Below are 17,019 nucleotides of genomic sequence, written 5' to 3' on the forward strand. Positions count from 1 at the left end.
CACTTGCACGTTGCACGACTGAGACAGAGTGTGGAACGCTGACAAATAGGCCTACACTTTTGACTTAAAGGAAAACCACAATTTTTTAATATTTTACTATGTTCTTACCTCAACTTATACAAATTAATACATAAAACCATCTATTTTCAATGCATAAGGGAAGAGCACTTAGTTTGCAGCATTTCGACCTCAGCGCGCAGTAACATCTTCACAGGAGTGATGATGTTACTGCACCAGAGGTTGAAGTGCTGCAAACTAAGTGCTCTTCCACCATACAATATAGTTCTCATTTTTTATTCACTTAAAAATCACGTTTTATTTTGTGTCACTATACCTACTCGTGTAACTACTCATGTAACAGTCTTTGAATGGGGAAAACATGGAAGTGTTTGGTGCCTTCTAAATTCTTCCCTGTTTAGATCCTAAGGAAAAAATGGGACTAGGCTAAATGCTAACACATTCATGACACGCTGTGCAAAGATGAAGTGCACATATTGAACAAAGATAGGCATGTATTCATTCATCTAAGTTGAGGTAAGAACATAGTAAAATATTGAAAAATGGTGGTGTTTTTCTTTAAAGGCGCTTTCACATGTGACGCGGCAAGTGGTGGAATTAGCACACAGTTGCTGATTTCTTTTTAGCTTTGTGCAGTTGAAACCTTGTTTACACTTTTGTTCAATTATGTCATTTTTATTGCAAAGATGACATTGTTTGAGATGTCTTTGTTATGACAACTTGACATTAACCCATACATCATAACTTGTCATGACAACTTGACATAAGACAACATAACTGACCACTTTTTACCAGTGATATAAATTGAATTTGTAATTAAAATGTCATTAAGTGTTAATACTCTGTAAAATAGTTTTATAACAGCATCATGAATATTTTTCAGTTCATAATGTTTATTTGACCGAGTATTAATAATATTTACATAGTATTAACACTTAATGACATTTAAATCACAGTTTAATGTAATGTTAACCCACAAAACTAGGTAGTTTCTTAAGTTTGATAATTATTGTTTACTGTATGATTTATAACAAGTTGTGTTGTATTGGTTTATGTGTCAAGTGGTCATAACAAAGATATCTCAAACAATGTCATATTCGCATTAAAAATTACATAATTGGACTTCCGGTGGTGCTATGAGCGAGTAAGCAGCACAAAACGGAGCTCCGTCAAAATACATAAAAAAGTAAAGTGACAACGATCATTTTCAGTTCATAAAAGAAAAGTAATCGTTCATCGGTAAAATGAGTTCAACTTCGAGACAAAAAACGGGAAGCAAACAAGAAAATTAGAGAAAAAGAGAAGATAAACGGAGAACACCGAGTCCAGCTGGCACAGAAAACGCTAGCAACGAAGGTCAGCCGGATCAAGAAATACTAGAAGAGTTAAAGAAACTCCGTAAAGAAAACCAAGAAGGACACAACCATACAAAGATATCCCTTGAAAGAGTGGAGCAAACAGTAAAAGATATAAAAGACCAACTAAATGAACACGAGGTGAGAATCGAAAAAGCGGAAGAGAGAATAAGTACTGTGGAAGATACAACCATGCAACATCAGAGGGCGCTACGGTACCTGCTTCATCGTGATATGGAGCTCACCGCAAAGTGCGATGATCTTGAAAACAGAATGAGGCGTAACAACAGGAATGGACATCATGATCGAGAGGGCACACCGCTCACTAACGTCAAGACCGGCTGATCCAACGCCCCCCCCCCCCCCTAGGTCGATCAATGAGTACGTTTACATGCACAGAATAAGCGGATTACTATCAAAAATCTGCTTATTACAGAAAACTGTTTTCATGCGTTTACATGCAAATCAATAAGCCGGCTATGCAGACAATTGCGTTTACAAGGGAATTGAAGAATGATCAGTTTTCTCGCAGGCAGTGACGTCACCACCTTTAGTACACAATAGTCATTCAAAAAGTCAACGGCATATCTGTCTTAAGCTGTACTGTTGTATCTCTTCTCGTGTCTGCAGAACCTGTAAATGTAACATGAGCTGCTATTTTAACAGTTTCTCTGCCAACTGCTTTAGTCAAGCGGAGACTTTTATGCGTTACTTTGCGCTTACTTCCGCGTGTGACATTTATCTTTCATACGCGGAGACATGCGCACATGGACAAAACCGTGAGAAAGCCGGTTAAGGTGTTTACATGCCACGCGAAATTGGCGTAATGAGCAAAAAACTACCTGTGCCGATCGGTTTTTGCTTACTTATGGGCTTCCCCGATTAAAGAAAACCGATTTACGCGTTTACATGACCCCACGTGTTATCAGTTTATTAAGCATAATTGGTGTAAGACTGTGCATGTAAACACACTCATTGTAAGATTCCTGGATGCAGCAGTAAAGGAAGCGATCATAAGGCAAGCATGGAACCAGGGTCGGATTCATTTCCAAGAAAGGCGAATATTCTTCGATCAGGATTACTCTCCTGACCTCCAGAGGAAAAGAGCAAAAATCTACGAAGTCATTAAACAGTTACGAAAGAAGGGAATACCGGCAAAATGTATATACCCGGCGCAACTAAGACTGAAACTTAACACTGGAGAGAAAACATTTGCAACGCTGACGGATGCAACAGCAAAGCTGAAGGAGCTGGACATTGAGGTACGCTGCGGGGAGAGAGATACGATAGAAGAGGAGCTGAAAGAAAGGCCAGGTAGCAAGAGAAGACGAAACACAGTACTGTCAATACGTGACATTAAGGCTCTGATTCAAGAAGAAGTGTAAAGTATTTCAAAATAAGACAATAGTAAATTCGAATTGTTTCCCAGACTGAAGTAAATTCGGGAAGGTTAGTTCTATTTCTACAAATAGAACACAGAAATATAAGCATTGTTATACCACTAAGAGTACAGTTAATAGGGATGCTCCGATCAGGATTTTTGCAGGCCGATACCGATCACCGATTTGTTGTCTTCGTGATCGGCCGATACCAATGCAGATACCGATTTTTCAAGCTGATATGCAAGCTCTTTGATGACTGTAACTTTTAACATTTTTTCTAGACAAAGTTATACCATAGATGTTGCCTTTGTTATATTACTTGCAGTAATTAGGTATATTATTGTTTTAATAGAGAATCAAATAAATTAGCACAACAAATATTTCTTCTGCAAAGAGAAATTTAAAATGCCTTTAAAAAGGCTTATGTCTGTAAAAACTAATGAAAATAAAACACTTCGCAGTCTTTACTGTATGAATTAAATATACACGCATTCGTATGAAGTACAACAGTTCTTTAGTGAAGAGCAGAGAGTGATTTTATTGAGAGATGAATTAGGTTACTGCAGCTTTAAGACTTGACAGAGATCGCTCTGTTCACGTGCACTGATGACAGGCTGCTGCTCTCACTGCGTTAAAATGGTCTCTAACTGCAGCCGCATTGAGGAGCCATATGATGACAAAAGTAAACAGAAAGATCGGTTCACGAGATCGGCAAATTTAACGAGGACCGATCGAGTCATTTAATGCCGTTATCGGCCGATACCGATCTGCGGCCGATCGATCGGAGCATCCCTAATAGTTAAATGTTATGTTGCTATACTTTATGTTAAAAAGTTAGACGGATGCTAGATCAGTACGGTACATGAGTGAATCACACTCAATTAGACCTCTTTTATGCATGTGCAAAATGTTTAAAGGGGTCTTAACAGCACTGTGTGCAATGTTTTCCCCAGAGAGGACAGGCCACACCTCTCTGCCACAGTACCACCTAGGATTAGACTCAGAAAATGTTTGAAAGCTGTGTCTAATGGGACATATGGAAGCTCTTGTTCAATGTAATGTTAATGAGGGAGCCTTTTTCTTTTTTTTCTTTTTTTCTTTCTTTTTTTCATCTTTTCTTATCTGTCACTATGTACATACAAGACAGATACAAACAAGGAGGATAGTATATATAATATACAAAGGGTATGGCTTCTGTGAATTTTGTTAGTTACAATATAAATTGAATTAATAACCCAATAAAAAGGAAAAAGATCTTTGGACAATAAAAAAAATGGCAAAGTGCGGTAATATTACTCCAGGAAACACATTTATCTGAGATGGAACACCTGAAACTAAAAAGAGAATGGGTAGATCAAGTGTATAGGTTATCATTCGGAAATAAGAAAAAAAGAGGAGTGGCTATCCTGTTTAGTAAAGTGATGTGTTATAACAATGAAAAAACCTTCCAAGACAAGGAGGGTCGATATGTTATGGTGGTTGGAACACTTAGAGGCATACAAATAACAATCGTAAACATTTACGCCCCCAAATGAAGACTGCCCTCTTTTCTTCAAAAAATTGCAGCATTAGTTGTGGATAAAAGTGAAGGGATCTTACTTATTGGAGGGGACTTTAACTGCATATTGAAAACTAAACTAGACAGATCACCTGTAATAGCAAAGCCTCCATCTAAAATGTCCAAGGAAATGATAAACCTAATGAAAGAAATGGGGTTAGTGGATGTCTGGCGACATGCACACCCTAAGGAAAGAGACTTTACATTTTTCAATTCAATTCAATTTTATTTATATAGCGCTTTTCACAATTTGGTAATTGTATCAAAGCAGCTTTACATAATAGATGCAGTGAAAAGCACAGAAAATCGACAGATAGCACAACATAATAAACGATAGCACAAGCAGTTAAATTTGCTATGGCTATAAATCAACATTATAAGCAAACGTATTACTAATGTAACGTATAGAAGTTAAGCCCAAAAAGGCTGCCTCCCCGGGTTGAAAAACCCCCTAGGAGAAAAAAACCCCGGAATTTTAGCCGGGGAAGTAAAAAAAGTCATAGGAGGAAAAAACCCTTGGGAGTTATATATATATATATATATATATACACATTGAAACGGAAGGAGATTAAGCGGAGATTAAGCGGAGATTAAGCGGGTTCTGCCGGTGGTCTTTGGTCAGGCATCAGGTGGACATCACGTTGAAGAACAGCTAGTAGATCAGTTGTGTGCCGACTTTCACATGTACCGGAACTGGATCTGTTTGTCAGGGAGAGAGAAACAAAATCTTATTAGCGTAGGGGCCGTTCACATAGAAAACAAGTGTCACACAGTAATGTGGTTTTAGTCAGCTCGGTTCCGGACAGGCTAACTATTGCTGGTTAAGTGTATTACATATAGTTGATGATTTTAGAAACGGAAACAGAACTCGTTTGACTAAGGCCAGAGGCCCCACTGCCGTCGTTAATACTAACGTACAGTGGCAAACGGTTCTGTATGACATACTATTTTAAGGTCATGGGAAAAGGCCAAAATTGCAAGCCGGCCATATTTGGCAGTTAAGACTCAATCGAAAACCAATTCAAAGTTTCAGCATATTACTAAAGAGTATTAATGAGATTTACCATGCTTTGAAGTGTTGACGAAAAAAAAGGTTTTAATTTATTCATTAATTTATTTATTTATTTCTATCTCAAGTGCATGGGAGCTATTCGAGGATAGACTACTTTTGTATATCAAAAGCAGACCTATATAAAGTAAGAGAGTAAGAGAATGCAAAATTGAGCCAGTCACCATTTCGGATCACAACCCAGTTATCATGAAAATGAATCTAGGGTTAGACAAACAGTTTAGATATTGGAGACTAAACGTTTCAATGTTAACAATTCCACAAACTAAACAAGAAATACAAGAAGCATTGAAGGAATACTTTTCCATTAATGATGATGGTAATGTCTCCCCTTCAATACTGTGGGAGGCAGGAAAAGCCACAATAAGGGGTACAATTATATCTATTGGGTCTAGAATAAAGAAACAAAGAAACTCAGAACAACAAAAATATGAAAATGAAATTAAGAGGTTAGAGAGGGAACATAAAATAAATAAAAAAGAAGATACACTTAGGGAGTTAAAAGAGAATAGGAAAAAATTGGATGAAATACTAACATACAAAGCAGAAGGAGCCTTTAGATACATAAAAAAAAACATACTATGAAATGGGAAATAAAGCTAGCAGACTTATGGCTTTTCAACCTAGGAAGGACCAAGCTAGTCGTATAGTCCCTAAAATTAAACATCCTGTAACGAAAAACATTGAGACCCAACCCAAAGCAATATCAGATGCTTTTGCTGAATATTATCAAGAGTTATATAGAGGTCAAAACCACGAATCTAAAAAAGAAAAAATTATAAAATTTTTGAAACCTCTTAATTTGACAAAAATATTGAGGGTAGAAGCATGTAAATTAACAGATCCTATAACAGAAGAAGAAATTAAAGAAACAATTAGGAATTTAAAAAACAATAACGCACCAGGAACAGATGGATTTTCTGGAGAGTATTATAAAGTTTTTATGAATGATCTTTCTCCAATACTATGTAAAGTATATAATTATGCACTACGATCAGGAAACCCACCAAAATCGTGGTCCGAAGCCATAATTTCAGTATTGCATAAAGAAGGTAAAGACCCCATACAATGTACTAGCTATCGCCCAAAAAGTCTTCTATGAGTGGATTATAAAATACTAACATCTATTGTGAGAAGGGCGTTAAATTTATAATCAATAGCTATAAAAAAATAAAAGGAATGCAATGCTTCTCAGCCTTGATGCTGAGAATAATTCAGAACAGAGTTATTAATATGCGTATTTGGCGTGCTGTCCGAGGAGAGGGCTCCGAGCTCGTTAATGGACTGAGCCCGGAGCGCTTCCTAGCGGGGAGAGGGTTCCGGGCTCAGCCTTAGGCCCGAACCCAGAACAATCCCCCCTGTTCTGGTTAGTAAGGTGACTATGCAATCGTGCGGAGAAGGGGAGGTGGAGGGATGCTGAAACTATCGATGAATGAGGGTGAGTTGGTTTCCAGTCTATATAGGTTTCTGTTGATGCCGATCAGGTGGATAGCTGATTGCTGATTGTCAACAGCTGGTCATAGTTGAGGTGATTAGGTTGATTATTTGAACGTGTTCCTCCCGAACTTTGTTAATTAAACATCATTTCACGAGTTCACACTTACAAATAATTCAGAACAGAGTTATTAATATGCGTATTTGGCGTGCTGTCCGAGGAGAGGGCTCCGAGCTCATTAATGGACTGAGCCCGGAGCGCTTCCTGGCGGGGAGAGGGTTCCGGGCTCAGCCTTAGGCCCGAACCCAGAACAATCCCCCAAAAGATCGCAAACTAGCATCGGACAGCAGCCGGGAACTGTGTGTGTCCCCCCAAAAAATTGCTGAATGTAAAGTGGGAGGTAACGGGGCTCCTGCGGGATAGTAGAAAACATCACTGCTGTGACAGTTGGAAATTGTGAAAAGCAGGGCTCCTGCGGGAGCAGAGAAAACAGCACCGCTGTGGCGGTGGAGAAACAGGGCTCCTGCGGGAGCAGGGGAGACATCACTGCTGCGGCAGTGGGGAAATTGTAAGAGCAGGGCTCCTGCGGGAGCAAAGGAGACAGCACCGCTGTGGTGTTGGAGAAATAGGGCTCTTGCGGGAGCAGAGATTGTGAAAAGCAGGGCTCCTGCGGGAGCAGGGAAAGTGACACTGCTGTGGCAGTGGAGAATGTGAGAAGGCATGGCTCCTGCGGGAGCAGAGGGAATAGGACCGCTGCAGCGGTTGGGAAAATAGGGCTCTTGCGGGAGCAGAGATTGTGAAAAGCAGGGCTCCTGCGGGAGCAGGGAAAGTGACACTGCTGTGGCAGTGGAGATTGTGAGAAGGCATGGCTCCTGCGGGAGCAGAGGGAATAGTACCACTGCAGCGGTTGGGAAAACAGGGCTCCTGCGGGAGCAGAGATTGTGAAAAGCAGGGCTCCTGCGGGAGCAGGGAAAGTGACACTGCTGTGGCAGTGGAGATTGTGAGAAGGCATGGCTCCTGCGGGAGCAGAGGGAATAGTACCACTGCAGCGGTTGGGAAAAACAGGGCTCCTGCGGGAGCAGAGATTGTGAAAAGCAGGGCTCCTGCGGGAGTAGGGAAAGTGACACTGCTGTGGCAGTGGAGATTGTGAAAGGTGGGGCTCCTGCGGGAGCAGTACAGACATCACTGCTGCGGCAGTTGAGAAATTGTGAAAATTAGGGCTCCTGGGGGAGCAGAGGAAACATCACTGCTGTGGCAGTGGAGAATTTGTGAAATGTAGGGCTCCTGCGGGAGCAGAGGAGACAGTACTGCGATGGTAGTAGAGATTAGTGGAAGGCAGGGCTCCTGCGGGAGCAGAGGAAAGGCACCGCTGTGAAAAAAGGGTTCCTGCGAGGGCAGGGGAAACATCACTGCTGCGACAGTGTAGGAAAATTGTGGAAACGGGCTCCTGCGGGAGCAGAGGGAAACATCACTGCGATAGCAGTGGAGGTTAGTGAAAGCAGGGCTCCTGCGGGAGCAGAGGAAACAACACCGCTGCGGCGGTGGAAAACAGGGCTCCTGCGGGAGCAGAGGAAATGTCACTGCTGCGGCAGTGGAGAGTAGAGCTTCTGTGGAAGCAGGGGAAACATCACTGCTATTGCAATGGGGATTAGTAAAAGCAGGGCTCCTGCGGGAGCAGAGAAAATGACACCGCTGCAGCAATGGAGAACAGGTCTCCTGCGGGAGATGGTAAAAACACCACTACTGCGGCAGTGGATTTTAGTAAAAATCTGGCTCCTGCGGGAGCAGAGGGAAAAATCAATGCAGTGGAGAGAGTCTTATAGTTTGTGTTGTCCTGGAGCTGGTGGGATCAGCTGATGAGGGTTCGTTGGGTTTCTCTGATGTGGGAGCGGTTTGATGTGAGAGTAGAGGAAACATCACTGCTGTAGTGGTGGAGAAATTGTGGAAGGGAGGGCTCCTGCGGGAGCAGAGGGAAACCACTTCCATAGTAGTGGGGGTTAGTAGAGTTCATGGAAAAAAGGGGGGGCTCCTGCGGGAGCAGAGAAATGTCACTGCTGCGGCGGTGGATAAAGTCTAATAGTTTATACAGTCTTGGAGCTGGTGGGATCCGCTGATGAAGGTTTGTTGGGTTTCTCTGATGTGGGAGCGGTTTGATGTTAGAGCTGAGGAAAACATCACTGCTGTGGCGGTGGAGAAATTGTGGAAGGGAGGGCTCCTGCGGGAGCAGAGGGAAACCACTTCCATAGCAGTGGAGGTTAGTAGAGTGCAGGGGAAAAAAAGGGGGGTGCTCCTGCGGGAGCAGAGGAAACATCACTGCTGCGGCAGTGGATAAAGTCTGATAGTTTATGTGGTCTTGGAGCTGGTGGGATCCGCTGATGAAAGTTCGTTGAGCTTCTCTGATGTTGGAGCGATTCGATCGAATGTAGGTTTTGGAGAAGAGGTCTGCTGGGAAGCCAGATAGGAGTAGGACAGATTTAAGGTGTTTTGGAACCGGAAGCGTGTAACCCGGTGATTTGAGTCACCTGTGAAGAGTGGGTTTGATGTGGATCTAGCCTGGGAGTCTCTGGAATGTAGATATGCTAGGAGAGTCTGGTATGGTTGAATTGGTGTTTGGAAGTTGAAGATGTAAATGGAATGGCCTTTGCTTTGTTTGATGGAATAAGAAATGGTATCGTTGTCCAGAAGTGATAGATCTGAAACTGTTGGGTGATTATTTGGATTGAAGTTGCAAGTGATGGCCAGAATGAACATTGCGTAGAGTATGAGGGTAGTGTTAGTGGAGTGGAAATCTTGACAAAGGGTGGAGATGCATATGGTGAGTATTTCTAAGGTTACTGGCTGTCTTGCATCAGGACGGGTGGGTTCTTTGGATTCCTAACGGGCGTGGATGTCTGGGTGCTGGCTATTACTGGCGAGGGTGAGCCGAAAAAGAAGTTTGTGGAAAATTTTGCATTCCACTTAGGCATCCTTTAATGGAGCTGGCTTTGAGGTTCTTGTGGTGATTGAGGTAGGATATGAATGAGATGGTGAGTAGGGACAAAATCAGGAAAAACAGGTTGTAAGAAGAGTAGAAGGTCTTGAAGCTCTTTCAAGGGGTTGGGTAGGTTTGTAGGATTCTGGGGGATACAGCTTGGAGGATGGTATCTAAAGAGGCATTTGAGGTGGGGGTTTCAAGTGAAGATGCACTGGTTCCAATTTCCTTTGCTAATTCAGAATTTCAGTTTTACTTTAATTGTGACATGCTGATACATGCTTTGGCCGATTCTAATTTTATTTTTTAAGAACTATGATGGATGGCAATAGGGTACAAACAAAATCCGTTTCTTTAATAGAACATTATTTATCAATTAATAATTTATTTAAAATTGCACTTTTATCCATGTTGAATTAAATGACATGATCTTTTATTTGAAAAGATCTCAAATAAAGTGCTCTTAAGTTTAGTCAGGCTCAGTGACGTTATTTATCAGCCGCATTAACTGTCCAAATATCAGTTGGACGGCTGTGGTTAGAAGTATAGTTCCTAGTTAGTATAACATGTAGACTTGGGTAGATCATGCTTTTAAACAAATAAGAAAGCAACATGCAGTGATTTCTATAACCGTAATCTAAATATAGACAAAGTCTGTATCATGTCTTTTAGGTTGTAAACAGAATTGAAGCGCTGTTTTTGGAAAACTGCGCAGAACTACGAGCTTTAAGACCCTGGGGAATCCCTGGAATGAGTGACGTAGAAGGAAACTTGTGAATGAAAGACGAATCTTGGATTTAAACAACAGAGAACTAAAACGTGACAACAAAAGCTATGATGTGATGTTTACAGCAATAAGAGGAAATTAAATCGATCTGAACAGATTAATTTGTCTTGACATCATTTACTTTATTGTTGAGCCAACATAGTTCAGCGACGGATGTGCGACAAAGTTGCTATGTTTTCGGGAAATAGTCATGACAAGCCAGCTGGCCTCTCCAACTATGCACAGTATGTGGTTTAGCAGCGCGTTATGCCGTTGCTCAGGAAAAGCAACCCCTGAGCAGGGTACGCACACGAGCCAGCGGAACAACATCAATGTGTCACCTGCAGATGCGGGGCAGGAATCAATATGGGCTCGGGTTGTGTTTCTTATGTAAAACGATCGCGTTTCCCAGTATGGAATTAAATTAATGTAGCTGTTGGAGAACGGGAGCTGCTTCCACTGCCAGTGTGCATGTGGCTTTGAAGTTATTTCTTGCGCAACTGGCAACATGATGCAAATTACGAATTAATGTGTGCTGTGTATCTATGTCATACCGGTTTGATTTATAACTATAAGAAAACAAGGGGGAAAATGTAGGGGCGTCCGGGCATATGCTGCTAGCGGAGGCAGCCTCGTGCTCGAGCCCGATGGTGGAGCCGCAGGCCACAGACAGGGGAAAGGGTTAGAAATTAGACGGAAAGGTTTGTGAAAGCAGGGCTATAACACCGCTGGCGGAAACATGCTTGAGCTGGATGGAAAACCTGTATCGCTGGGATGTGTTGCATCATGCAGTGCATGGCAGGCTGCTTTGCGGCGATCTTCGGAGCGAAAAAATTATCTTGATCACAACCTGGACAGGCTGAAGGCCTGCTGGCGCGGTCTGACGAAACCGCTCTTGCGAGGATGGAAAACCTTTTGGTGAGTAGAGATGTAGCTTTGTGATCTTTCCTTGTTTAGTTTGTGGCTTTGCGGCGGGGTGTGGATTTTGTAGATGGAAGAGTTGGTTGAAGAGAGATGTGAAGATTATGGAACTTCTTAGAGAAGATGTTGGCGTTGATTGATGTTTGTCTTAAGTTTTAAGCAATGTTCAATTCATGCTGAAACTATCGAGGAATGAGGGTGAGTTGGTTTCCAGTCTGTATAGGTTTCTGTTGATGCCGATCAGGTGGATAGCTGATTGCTGATTGTCAACAGCTGGTCATAGTTGAGGTGATTATGTTGATTATTTGAACGTGTTCCTCCCGAACTTTGTTAATAAAACATCATAAAAAGAAACCCAGGATAAAATTCAAAACTTTACTCTTATCAAAGGATAAAGGAGGCCTAGGTTTACCGAACCTAAAATATTATTACTGGGCAGCCCAACTAACTGCAGTAGAGGCCTGTATTAAAAATGACAAAGAATCAGGATGGGTGGAAATAGAACAAAGTTCAGTTAAGGAGACACCCTTATCCATTCTACCTTATATAAACATAAAATCAGGCACTAAAATTAAAACTGAAAATGAATGGATAAAACATACTGTGACGGATTTCAGCGCTAACGCTCCCGGTACTTCCCATTCACCCGCATATTGAACTTCATTCCCCATAATGCACTGTGACCCGCTGATCACACACCAGCTGTAGCGTATCAGCGGGTCTATTTAACCTGGGACTCTGCCACTCTATCTTTGCGAAGTCTTGTTTGCCCCTAGCAGCATTACTGAGCGTTTCCTTGTGTTTACCCGTGTTTGCTTTCTGGTGTTTATATTGGACTGTTTTTGGATTACTGTTGATTGCCGCCTGCCCTGACCCTGGACTGTTTATCGATTACGACTGCTTTCTGCCTGCCCCGATCTCGGACTGAGTAACGTATATGAACGATATCTGCCTGCCCCGATTTTGGATTGTGTACACGTTTTGATTATCTGGATTTGCCCATTTTTTACTTACTGTTTGCTGAGTGTTAACATGAATAAAGAGTTGCAAATGGAACCTAACCTGTCTGCTTCGTCACAGAAGACTTCGTCACCACAGGATCCAGCAACCTTGGCACAGCCTACTGGCGAGGTGTCCTCACAAGCAAACATCCTGGCGGCTCATCAGCAACAGTTAGTTCGGCTAACATCCCTCACAGAGGAACTGGTTCGCTCTGTTCAGAGCTTAGCAACATCGGCTAACATCGCTGCTACTCCAACACCCACTCCTCCTCCACCTTGACCCGTAGCCACGCCCCAAGTCTCAACTACACCCCGTTTGGCTTTCCCCGAAAAGTTTGATGGTACCCCCGACAAATGTAAAGGTTTCCTCATGCAGTGTGAGCTTTTCATCGCCCAGCAACCCAATATATACAACTCGGAGGTCGGTAAGATTTCTTTAATCTGTTCTTTGCTTATCGGAAGAGCATTGGCGTGGGCCACGGCATTATGGGCAGCAGGAAATTTTAACCACTGTACTTTTGATGAGTTTAAGAGCACCATGCGAGCTGTGTTTGAACACCCAGCTGGAAGCCGAGACCCTGGAGAACAGCTATTAAATCTTCGTCAGGGACGCCACACAGCCGCTGAATATGCACTTACGTTCCGCACTCTCGCTGCGCAAACCAACTGGATAGAGGATACGTTAAAGACTCTGTGTCGTCAAGGATTAAATCATGAATTACAGTCTGAGCTGGCTTGTCGCGATGAGGGGAGGAGTTTTGATGAATTCGTCACCATGTCCATCCGAGTTGATAATTTAGTACGCAGTCGTAGATCTGTACGAGGAGTTGATATTCCCGCAGCATCTTCATTTGATGTGAGTGAACCCATGCAAGTAGGACGAGCACGTCTCATGGTGGATAAGAGAGAACGCCGATTCCGTGTAAGATTGTGCCTGTATTGTGGTGAAGCTGGTCCTGTTCTCGCTGTCTGTCCCACACGACCATCACAAACACGTCTTGGACGGGTGAGTGCATCAATACCTTCTACTGTCTTTGAATGTATGGAAGTATCTGTTACGTTGTCATGGCAGCAGTCGAAGATAACATCTAAAGCACTACTCGATTCGGGGGCTGCAGGAAACTATATTGATTCAAGACTAGTGAAATCTCACAGTATTTCAGTAACCCCTTGTGTACCTCCTCTCTCTATCGCAGCGCTAGATGAACGACCGCTGGGCACCGGTTGAATCACTCATATCACACACAGTATTACGCTTGTCACTGGAACTCATCATACTGAAGAAATTGCATTCTATGTCATTTCATCACCTCACAACCCAATCATCTTGGGCTTTCCTTGGCTCCATCTTCACAACCCGCTCGTTTCTTGGAAGGAGAAGCACATTCTGAATTGGAGCGATGAATGTTTGAAATCCTGTTTGAGTAAGTCTGCTGAACTCTCTGTATGTACATCGCAAATTAATCCAGTAACCAGTTTACCTGACAATGTTCCCCACGAGTATTCAGATCTGCCCATCACATTCAGCAAAACCAAAGCTACGCAATTACCACCTCATCGACCCAGTGACTGTGCCATTGAACTGCTACCCAACACTGTACCACCTAGGGGGCGCATCTTTCCTTTATCTGAACCTGAACGACAAGCTATGAAGAAATACATTGAGGAAGAGCTGGAGAAGGGTTTCATACGTCATTCTACTTCACCAGCATCGGCAGGGTTTTTCTTCGTGGGCAAGAAGGATCGTGGTCTACGCCCCTGTATCGATTATCGTGGACTGAACGACATCACTGTGAAATTCCGCTACCCTTTACCTTTAGTACCAGCTGCTTTGGAACAGTTACGCAGCGCCAAGATCTACAGTAAGTTGGACCTACGTAATGCCTACAACCTGATTCGTATTCGTGAGGGAGATGAGTGGAAGACAGCATTTTCAACCAGCGATGGTCACTATGAATATTTGGTAATGCCCTTCGGGCTATCTAACAGTCCATCTGTGTTCCAGTCATTTATTAATGATGTGCTCCGAGATATGCTCAATCGCTTCGTAATTGTCTACATCGATGACATTCTGATTTATTCGGATTCCATGGAACAACACATTATACATGTCAGAACGGTCCTACAACGCCTCATTGAACACCAGCTCTACGCTAAGGCAGAAAAATTTGAGTTTCACCAGACTTCAACATCCTTTCTGGGGTATGTCATCAGTCCAGATGGAGTTGCCATGGACGAAAAAAAAGTGGATTCGGTACTGCAATGGCCCAGACCCACCACTGTGAAGGAACTTCAACGTTTTCTGGGTTTTGCCAATTTCTACCGATGCTTTATTAAGAACTTTAGTATCATTGCAGCTCCCTTAACCTCCCTAGTGCAGAAGTCTAACCACAAGCTCTCCTGGAACCCTGACGCCGAATCCGCTTTTAAAGACCTAAAGACTCGCTTTACCTCAGCTACCATCCTGCATCATCCAGACCCTGAGAAGCCTTTCATAGTTGAAGTGGATGCCTCCAACTCAGGTGTGGGTGCTGTACTTTTGCAGAAACAAGGTAACACTAGCAAAGTGTATCCCTGTGCCTTTTACTCTCGAAAACTGAACCCAGCCGAACGAAACTATGATGTAGGCAACCGAGAACTTCTGGCGATGAACCTCTGGAAGAATGGCGGCACTGGCTAGAGGGCGCCAAACACCCATTTTTGATCCTCACAGACCATCGCAATATGGAGTATTTAAGATCTGCCAAGCGTCTCAACACTCGTCAAGCTAGGTGGGCATTGTTCCTTACAAGATTTCAGTTCACCATTACATACGGTCCTGGATCCAAGAACACCAAAGCAGATGCTCTGTCTCGGATGTATGATTCTTCACCCCAAAGTATCAGATCTGAGCCCATCATCCCACCCTCCCTCATTGTAGTGACTGTTCAGTGGAACGTCATGCAAGAGATTAACCAATTTAACAATCACAATCCACCACCAGTTGAATGCCCTGCAGGCCGTATTTACGTTCCCCCATGCCACAGGAAGCAAGTCATTCAATGGGTACACACATCTCTCTCCTCCGGACACCCGGGCGTTAGCTCTACTCGTTTTATGGTAAAGAATAAATTTTGGTGGCAGTCTATGTTGCCTGATGTCAGCTCTGTGGTAAACGCATGTACCACCTGCGCAGCCAGCAAAACCCTGCATCAGAATCCGGCTGGTCACCTCCAACCCCTTGTGATTCCACAAAGGCCATGGTCCCACATTGCCGTGGACTTTGTGACAGATCTACTCAGGTTTGAAGGTAACACAGTAGTGTTCTCCGTCATTGATCGTTTTTCTAAAGCCTGTCATTTTATCCCTCTGCCCAAGCTGTCATCTGCCATGGAAACCGCGGAACAACTGCTTCATTGTGTGTTCCGGTACTACGGACTTCCCGAAGACACTGTATCCGACCGGGGTCCACAATTCACGTCCAAGGTATGGAAAGCATTCTTCAAAGCTCTAAACATCAACATCAGTCTCACTTCCGGATACCACCCTCAATCTAATGGTCAAGTAGAACGTCTCAATCAGGAACTAATCAAATTTCTTAGAGTTTACTGCCATAAGAATCAGCATGACTGGTGTCGCTTCCTACCTTGGGCGGAATATGCACAGAATTCTTTGAAGAAAACCTCCACGGGTCTCTCTCCCTTTCAATGTGTCCTTGGGTATCAACCCCCCATGTTCCCTGGGATGAAGAACTCGCAGACATTCCGGCCATTGATGCATGGTTCACTCGCAGTCAGGAAACTTGGCAACAAGCTCACGTTCATCTGTCTCGAGCCATCAAAAGAGTCAAGGATAAAGCAGACCGCCACAGAAGCCTAGAACCCAACTATGAACCCGGTCAGCTGGTATGGCTCTTGACCAGAGACTTGAAACTTCGTCTCCCCTGCAAGAAACTGAGTCCCAGGTATGTTGGTCCTTTCAAGATCATTAAACAAATCAATCCTGTGTCCTACCGTTTAGATCTCCCTCCTAATTACCGCATCTCTCCTACTTTCCATGTCTCCCTGCTCAAACCCGTTGAGGATCCGGGAGCGGCTGTAGATTCTGGAGTATCAGGGCCCCCTCCCTTTATGGTGGACGGTGAAGAGGCCTATCTGGTCAGCGAGCTGCTGGACTCCAGACGACAGGGCTCCAACCTCCAATACCTCATCAACTAGGAGGGGTATGGTCCTGAGGAGAGGTCGTGGGAGAACGCAAGCAACATCTTGGATCCCAGCCCTTATCCATGAATTCCACAGACTACACCCGGATAAACCAGCCCCTTGGCCCCGAGGTCATCCTCGAAAGAACACTTCCCGCGTCTGGAGCCGCTCGCGGGGGGGGGGGTGTTTCTGTGAAAGATGTCAGTGCTAATGCTCCCGGTACTTCCCATTCAGCCGCATATTGAACTTCATTCCCCATAATGCAACCTGGGACTCTGCCACTCTATCTTCGCAAAGTCTTGTTTGCCCCTAGCAGCATTACTGAGCGTTTTTCTTGTGTTTACCCGTGTTTGCTTTCCTGT

The 17,019-nt window shown here is 43.5% G+C and overlaps 1 long non-coding RNA gene across 1 annotated transcript in view; it reads right to left on the bottom strand.

Moving 5' to 3' along the window:
• Positions 1-4,518: 4,518 nt before the first annotated feature.
• LOC141358961 (uncharacterized) overlaps positions 4,519-17,019 on the bottom strand; it is a 62,134-nt gene continuing 49,633 nt past the window's right edge. The window contains exon 3 of the long non-coding RNA XR_012365533.1: positions 4,519-5,012. This is a non-coding gene — a long non-coding RNA (uncharacterized lncRNA). The remainder of the gene's footprint in view (positions 5,013-17,019) is intronic.

Source organism: Misgurnus anguillicaudatus, chromosome 22 (genome assembly GCF_027580225.2).
Source record: "Misgurnus anguillicaudatus chromosome 22, ASM2758022v2, whole genome shotgun sequence".
Lineage (NCBI taxonomy): Eukaryota > Metazoa > Chordata > Actinopteri > Cypriniformes > Cobitidae > Misgurnus > Misgurnus anguillicaudatus.